This window comes from Pteropus vampyrus, unplaced genomic scaffold (assembly GCF_000151845.1).
Source record: "Pteropus vampyrus isolate Shadow unplaced genomic scaffold, Pvam_2.0 Scaffold629, whole genome shotgun sequence".
NCBI classification, from domain to species: domain Eukaryota; kingdom Metazoa; phylum Chordata; class Mammalia; order Chiroptera; family Pteropodidae; genus Pteropus; species Pteropus vampyrus.
Genome location: NW_011889410.1, coordinates 182,414 through 191,130, shown reverse-complemented (window position 1 = coordinate 191,130; position 8,717 = coordinate 182,414). Strand labels below are relative to the sequence as shown.

The following is an 8,717-nucleotide window of genomic DNA, read 5'->3' as shown; positions in this document are numbered from 1 at the left end:
CATTGGTAGGGCTGCCAGAGCCTCTTTTAAGAATTGAGGGGACAGAAAGGACACAGGTTTGGCCCTAGACTTCTTCCTTTCTTTGAACCCTGGCTCGTTCCCACTTGTTACTGTTCTTTATTTTCTGTTTTCCTTAACGCTGTGCCTGTCACACAGCAGATGTTCAAATACATTTATTTTAGTTAAAGGAATGAATGTAACCTCATCTCCACTGTCTCCGTTGCTAAATACAGTAGATAGTTTGCGATCCTTTCTTCACTGGGTAACTGCAGAATATGACAATGATGATGGCAGATGGTGTCCCTAGAAATGCATCAGCTGCACAGTGATTTGAGCCTGCAGAGCTGAAAGTAGTGGCATCTGAGCGGACGTGTGAAGCAAAGGTCCTGGGGAGAGGTGGCCTCTCCCTGAGGGTGAGACCAGTTTAGCAGAGAGAAGTGGCAACATTTGTATCTGCCCCTGCCCGCCAGCACCCTGCCCGCCAGCACCCTGCCCAGGGGCGGTCCGGCCTCAGAGGGCATCCGAAGGAGCCCCTGCCGACTGCTTTCCCCCCCGGCCCTCGCGGCTGCCCCTGCGTCCCTGAGCCCACTGGCGGCCCCCCGCTCTCGCTAACTTGACTAGTTTGCAACTGATGCCTGGACCCAGAGCCCCAGCTTACAAATCCAGAAGCCCAAGCTGACACGGGAGGGAACAGCAGGTCCCAGCCTCTGGCCACTGTGCCTCAGCAGGTGCCAGGAAAGGCCACTTGTGGGGAGGACTATGCGAGAGCCCCACACCTGCAGCTTGCGTATTTTGGCTGTTTACAGATTCATCAGATAGATCTTAGCAAAAAGATCACTTAGATCACATTTCTCCCCTGCTTTCACCTTCCAGCGGCTCCCTACTTTGCTCAGAGTAAGGTCTGAACTCCTGTCCATGGCCCACAGGGTCCTGCGCAACAAGTACGTTGGCCCCCTACCCGGCCTTGCCTCCTGCCACTCTCCACTTGGGCTGAAATCTGAGGCCCAAGGCTTCCCCACCCCTCAAGTAAGGCTCTTACCTGCCGTGCTGGCGTCCCCTATGCATATTGCCTTTGTGCCCGTGAGCTTCTGTGGCCTATGAGGCCACCCCATGCAGGGGCTCAGGTGCACCAGGCCCTCACCTCTCTGATGACTCAGTCATGGGATGGTGGGGTAAAACACCTCCTCTGGCTTCGCTTCCCCAGGTGCTTGGCTAAGAAGCCACTAAGGCAACATGGGTCTCAGCCCAGCCTGCGGGACATGAGAAGCTGGAAAATGAGAAGATTGGAAGGCCTGAGAGCCCAGAGCTGTTGGCAGATCCCTCAGGGCCCTCCGAAGAGTCCCTTGAAGCAGGATTCCTTGTCATTGGCGGCCTTCTCTGATATCCCATGAGGCAGTCGTGTTAGCAAAACTGAAACTCTGTCCCCATTAAACACTAACTCCCCATCCTCCTGTTCTTTGTCTGTAAAAGCCATTTGCATATTTTGCATATTAACCCCTTTTCAGATATACGATTTGCAAATGTTTTTCCCCTCTCCATAGGTTGCTTTTTCATTCTGTCATCTGTTTGTTTGTTTTGACGCACAGGAGTTTTAAGTTTTCACATAGTCCAATTTGTCGTTTTGTTGCCTGTGCTCTTAGCGTTGTATCCAAGAAATCATCGCCAGATCCAAAGTCATGACTGGAAACAAGGCCTTCCTTTCGCTGAGCCCCTCACTTGCTCAAGGAACCTGGGTAAGTTACCCAGCTCTTATTCTTTCGTCATTTTTTCATTTATTCATTTTCCATTCACTCATTCATTCATTCATTCAGTATGCAACGTCCAAACTCAGAGCTCACAACCTCCATAGAATTTAGAAGGTCCGTGGAGTAAATGAGGGAAAAATATTGTTCATATTCACTAACCTGTACCTGAAATTAGCATTGTGGATAATGAATGCAGGCGACCAACTACAGGAAGATGAACAGCACCTGTGACTTTTTCACCAAGAGAAATCTCTGATATTTTCATGTTACTGTCACTACTTACAAATTACAATAATTATTAGACCCGCTACTGTATCTTATTATTTAATGCATCCATGAAGATACACGTATATTTTATAATACCACGATTGTGATTTTTAAAAGATTTTGAAAACCACATTTTAATTGAAAGAAAAAAAAAGCTTTCCTTTGTAATCCTACCTATTTTGTTTCATGCATTAAAGAAACATTATTCCGAGAAGGGGCCCCACAGGCTTTCCTAGACAATCAAGGAAAAGGTTAAGGAATCCTGCCCTATGTTGGTTGCTGGGGACACGGCCTCGGTGCGATCCCAGATGCTGGGAGTGGGAGGGCGTATAGATGGGTAGAGACATCATAGTGTGGTGATTTCTGTGCCAAAGGCACCAGCAGTCTATGCAACTCCAAGCTAGCCGGCCATTGAGGAGCGGTCCTGCCCCGGTAACCCATTTGCCCCGTTTTGCGCATGTAATGAGATTCAGAGGAGGCAGCCCTGCTCCCCTGGCAGCAGGACCTCGGCTCCCCTTTTTGCTAATACCAGATATATTCAGCTGTAGGAGCGGAGATGCTCACTGGGCTCTGGTAACTATGGAAATCCCAGGGTTTCCCTAGCAACAGCTCTAGTTCAGCTTTGTTGCTAGGGAACGCTGGGATTTCCTAGGTTGTCGCATAAGCAGGACTGCGATAGCCCTTGGGCAGAGGCATGAGCACAGTTGTGGGTCTGAGCCTCAGGGAATGGATGCTCCCCTTGGAACTCTGATCCTTTCAGGACGCCCTGGTCCACAGACAAGTGAAAGGAGGGTGCACACTGGGTGAGAAGTCTTGAAAAGGGGATGAGGAGGAAGTGCACTGGAGTAAGGAAACTAATTAGAAAAGTGCAGATGAACCCAACAAAGGCCAGGAAGCGGAAGACACTGGTTTACGGGAAGTTCTTCAGTCTTCAAGTCCAGCACCTGGCCGTTCATACAGGATTATCATGTAGCACACACCTGCTTGGTTTTAAGAGAAGGTCCAAGGTTAGAACTAAGGCCAGCCTCATGGCTGTGCAACCTAGGTGGTCCCACAGGGCCTCATGCTTAAAAGGGCTCTGTTGTCACCATCTCGAAATTCCATTTTCGAACAGCAAGCCTTGAATTTTTATTGTGCACTGGGCCCAGCAAATAATGTAGCCAGTCCTAGTTATAACTCCCATTTCTCAAAGGAGAAAAGTGACCATAGCGAACAGATATAATTAGCCCAATTTCACATGTTGGAGAGCACAGCTTAGGGGCCACTGGACTTGCCCTTAGCTGCCTTCGGATGCCAGCAGCTGGAGGGCCTTGACCCAAACAGGCTTTCGGCATAGGAAGGCACTATTGGGGGTCCATATGTAAGAAGATAAGGATGGCCAGAGTCATGTTCCCTTTATTTGTTCTAGGGGTTGAACAGAGAACTGGAGAAGGCAAGGCTTCGGGGAACTCCCAATCTCGTAGAGGAGACTGCCAGCATTCACGAGATGCAATTGGAATAAGGGCTGAGGCAGCCGTGAGTCTATAGCAGGTGGTAGCAACGTTCGTTCTGCTCACGTCTTAGAAAGCTTCAGGAGGATGTCTGCTTCCTGCTGCCCTGGATCCTTTAGAATGTGAACGTTTCTCCTCCCTTTGTCCCCTAGGCACTAATTGTATGGCAACAAGAAAAGCCCCTTGCACATATTTAGTGAGATTTCCTGTGTGCTAGAACCTGGGATGATATCTATTCTGGGCTGAATTGTGTCCCAATCCCAAATCATACGTTGAAGTCCAAACACCAGCCCCTCAGAATGTGACTCTATTTGGAGACAGGGTCTTTGAAGGGGCAATTAAAGTTAAATGAGGCCTTTAGGGTGAGGCCTAATCCAATATGGCTGGCGTCCTTGTAAGAAGAAAAGATTAGGACGCACATACAGAAAGACGACCACGTGAGGACACAAGGAGAAGACAGCCATTGGCGAGCCAAGGAGAGAGGCCTCGGGAGAAGCCAACCCTGCTGACACCTTGATCTCAGATTTCCCAGCTTCTAGAACTGGTCTTTTGTTACAGCAGCTGCAGCAGACTTATATAATATCCTTTGCGATTCCCAGTGCTATGGGATATTATGACTATCCCAGTGCAATATGGGATATTATGACTATCTCACAGAGGTGGGACTTGAGACTCTACAGGGCTAAGCATCTTGCTTAGGGTCACACAAGCTACCATACAGCCATACCAGTATGCCAACCCAGCTGGGTTTGACCCCTAAGCCTGTGTTTACAGCTCAGCCAGCCTGGGTGGGTGACACACCAGCTCATTCGACTCAGAACAACTAGAAACCTTTCCTTGTACCTCTGCTGTGCTGTGGGTGTAGGGACTTCTGGCACAGTTCGCCCGCCCCCGGGCCCGCGACCAGCACATTTCTGTCCAGGATTCCAGATTCTCAAAGGTGATGGGCACCTGTCCCCCAGGCTGAGATCACTGTCCTGGATGGAGCTTTTCACAGAAGGACTCAGGCCATATTGATATTTATTGTCCTAAAGAGCAAAGAAAAGAGTGGATATGAAAGGACTTTGAAAAGTGTCACAAAGCAAAATGGCAGCTGCATAAGGTTTCTAAGTCCTCAGCACTAGCGGGGACATCTTCCTTTAGGGTTAAAGTGGCTGCACTAGAAGACTCCAGATTCCACAGCCTTCGTGCGGGAATGAGCATTCAGCTCCCTCTCCCTCTGACTCTCTCCTTTCATCCCTGAGTCAAGAAAGCACCTCCCTAAGCAAAGAGCCACCTACCCAGAGAAAACCATGGCATTCCCCTACAAAACAAATGCGACCGAGGGGAGTTAAGGGGAGTTTCCTTCTTTTTACATCAAAAAAAAAAAACAAATTAACAGGACTTTTTCCAGGTATAATGCACATGCAATAAATTGCACAGATCGTAAGTGTAAAGCTTGATGAGAAATTGAACATATTTACACTCCCGTGTAATCATCCGGGTCAAAATGGTAGCTGTGGTTTTAAATAGAATCCCCCCTCCCCGACCCCAACCTCTGAGTCAGAAGGTTCCCACGCACCGTGTGCCAATTCTCGCCATGCCAGGTATTGAGCCTGAGGGTGCGGAGTTAAGGCACAGGGTCGGTGGAGTAGATGATCTTGCTAACCTAGCATGACCAGAGAGAGCTATGATGGACGGGACAAGGGGTAGGGTTGCTCAGAAAGGAGTACAGATCGTGACGGTATGAGTCTCAAAAGACTCCCCAAGAGCACGTGACAGATAAGCTGGGTCTAGTAGTATAAGAATGAGTCTGCTTGGGGGAGAGGGGAAGAAAGGGGACACTGTGGACATAAAGATGTTTAGAGCCTTAGGAGCATCAAACAGCTTAGGAGAAAAGGTTCACAGTAAATACAGCGTAGGATGGCTCGCAGGGTATCATTTGGGGTCAGGAGCAAGAAATGATTATAGAGAAATGAAACTGATTTCCTCGTCTGACTTAGAAGCTATTTCTGAGGTCAGAACACTCAGTGCCTGTCTGATAGTCATGTCAGGCTTTATTGCTTGTGGTCAAAGGCTGCTGCACAATACACGGGACAAAGCACAGGGACAGCAAGATTCTCAGAGCAAATGTGACTCTCTGCCTGAAGAGCGACATCGCAGAGCAAGTTACATAGACGGAATTAGCTGTCTAATAGATCTCAGCACGAATTGATCCAGATATCTGTGATCAACCCAGCACTGATGTTTAAAGCGGTCAGTATCACAGATGTTTTGTTATAAAACCTACATGTGTGTTTCACTTCATTATCTCAACGTGTCATTTTCTCTCTCTTTAAACAGTCGTTTTATTTTGTCACTAGAATGTGTCTTTTAAGCTGTCTTAAATCCTTTCTGGAATAAAAGAAAAACATGCACGTAGAGGACTGCATACATACATGCATCAGAAACAATCCATCATTTCATGCCATCCGTGACATAAACCAAGTCCATTTCTTCTCTTACAATAGTCGTTTATTTGTTCCTGGCTCTCAACCATGCAGTTTTTATTTTCTGTTCTTCCTTCCCTTGAACCATTCGAACATTCTCATTAAAAAAAAAAATCCTCCTCATGACCACTAAGTACTATCCTTCTTTTCTTACATTTTTTACAGTCAAATTTCTTAAAACTGTTCTGTATAGATCACTCTACTTCCTCGCCTACATTCGCCCCTAACCCAGCACAGTCTGATTCCTATAGAAATTGTTCTTACTAAGATCTATCTCTTGACATGCTCTCCCCTCGCTTCTGTGACACATTCCATTCCCTTGGGTTTCCTGCAGTTGCTTTTCTTATTTTTCACTCGCTTTGCTTTGCCCCTCCTCCTCTTCTCATTTCTTAAACATCGAAGCTCCTGGGACTTTGGTCCTGGGTAGCCTTCTCTTAGCACGCCCACTACCCTAGGAATACTCCCCACATGTGTGACGTCAGCGATGCTACGTGTTCACCAAACACCATTTTCTTTTCCCCCTTTACTCGCACCTAGACCACATTTCCCAGAATCCCTCACGGTGCAGTGTAGTCACGTGACTGAGTTTTGACCAAAGGGATGTGAGAGAAAGAGACAATGACACTTGCAGGTCTTGACCTCTCAAACCTCACACGTGGTCTTCCAAGATCTCTCTCTTCGCTCATCTGCCAGCCAGGGGCAAAGAAGCCAGTGGAGACCTCAGAGTGTCTAGGGGCCCCTGGAGTGACTAAGCAGAAGGAAGCTTGGTCTTTAATAGCCTGTGTGGAGCAGAGCCCAACTCCACCCCACCCCTACTGACTCTGAACTGTAACGTGAATGAAAAATAGTCCTTTATTGAGTCAGCTCACTGAGATACAGAGATTGTTTGATACCCAGTTAGTCTGCCCCCAGCTAGCACACTCTCTATGCTAATGACAACCAAATATATGAATTCCAGGCCTGTCCATATCGTGCATGAAGTAATTGACAATGGTGATCCAAATGACAGGCTAGAGAATGTTTTTCTTAAGTAGATTGTTAGCAAGTCACAGACATTCATTAATTCGTTCAAGAGTGCCTACTGTGCACCAGACAGTGGCTAGGCGCTAAGGTTGCAATGATGAGCAGAGACAGATCCAGTTCTCGCTCTCAGATCGTTTAGCATGAACAGGATGCAGCAGATCCTCGCATCTCCTTATTATATTCCAGCTGTCAGAGACTTCCTCAGCACTGGGTGCTTTCTACAACAGACCATCCGTGAAACTGAAGCCGCTTCCCCATCGTCCCTGGAAGCCACTCATTTCTCCTTTGTGAAAGGGTACAACTGGATCTAACAGTATAGCACCCTTTCTCTTAAGAAATTTTCAGTCCACGGCCATGCCACCCTGAACAAACTTGATCCCGTCTGATCTTGGAAGCTAAGCAGGGTCGGGCCTGGTTAGTACTTGGATGGGAGACCACTTAGGGAGACCAGGTGCTATAGGCATAAAAAAATTAAAAAGTAAGAGATTACAAGATGACAAGGTTCTTACAATCTGTGAGGTCAACCAAGGGTTGCCTCACCTAAAAAATAAAAAAAAAGAAATTTTCAGGGTTTTTTTTTTATCGTGGTAAAATATATACAGAGCATAATATTTATCATTTTAACCATTCGTAAGTGTACAATTCAGCGACATTAAATATATTCACAATGTTGTATAACCATCACCGCTATCTAGAATCAAAACTTTTTCATCATCCGCAGCAAAAGTTCTGTATCCGTTAAATAACAGCTCCCTTTCCCCCCCTCCCCCAGCCCCTGATGACCTCTATTTTGTTTTCTGTCTCTGTGTATTCGCCTATACTCGGTATGTCGCATAAGTGGAATCATACAATATTTGGCCTTCTGTGTCTCGCTTGTTTCTCTAAGCATGTTTTTGGGGTTCATTCATACTAGAATATATCAAAATTTAATTCCTTTTTATAGCCGAATAATATTCCATTGTGTATATACACCACATTTTGTTCATTCATCCTTTGACACTTGACTTTCCACCTTTTGGCTGTTATGAATAATGTTGCTATGAACATGGGTATACAAATATCTTTTCAGGTCCCTACTTTTAATTCTTTGGTAAAACACCTAAGAGTAGAATCATTAGGTCATATGCTAGTTCAACAGTGAATCTTCTGAGAAACCACAAAACCGTTTTCCAAAGTGGCTGCACCATTTTACATTCCCACCGGCAATGTATCAGGGTTCCAAAGTCTCCACATCCTTTTAAACACTGTTGCGTTCTGGTTTTTATTATTATTATTATTATTATTATTATTATTATTATCATAGCCATCTTACTATGTGTGAAGCTTTATTTGATAATTTTATTAAACTCTATACTCGTGCATGCATACAACCTTCTTTTAAGAAATTCAAAACCAGGACAAAATAAAAAGAGGAAATCCATTTCTCTGGAGCTCCCTCCAAGAGCCTTCCTCTCTCGAGAGAAAATTACTGTTAAAAGTTTGGCACGCACCCTTCCAGATCTTGATCTCTGCATTTAAAATTTTACATACGTATGAATGTAAGATTATACATAAAATATACGCATAAATCATGTCAGTAATGTCAGTTTCCATCCTTCTTTCCTCTACTCCACTGTTCTTTCTGTTAGAAAAGTTCCATCTCTGATACCTTGCCCTATAGCTTATCCCACTGGTTACAACGCCATCTTTGATTTCCAGGAAGAATAAGCTGCGTTGGGTAATTT

General features: G+C 45.8%; 1 pseudogene; it reads left to right on the top strand.

Moving 5' to 3' along the window:
* The first annotated feature begins 7,337 nt into the window (after positions 1–7,337).
* LOC111733739 lies at positions 7,338–7,456 on the top strand (annotated as a pseudogene).
* The last annotated feature ends 1,261 nt before the right edge of the window (positions 7,457–8,717 follow it).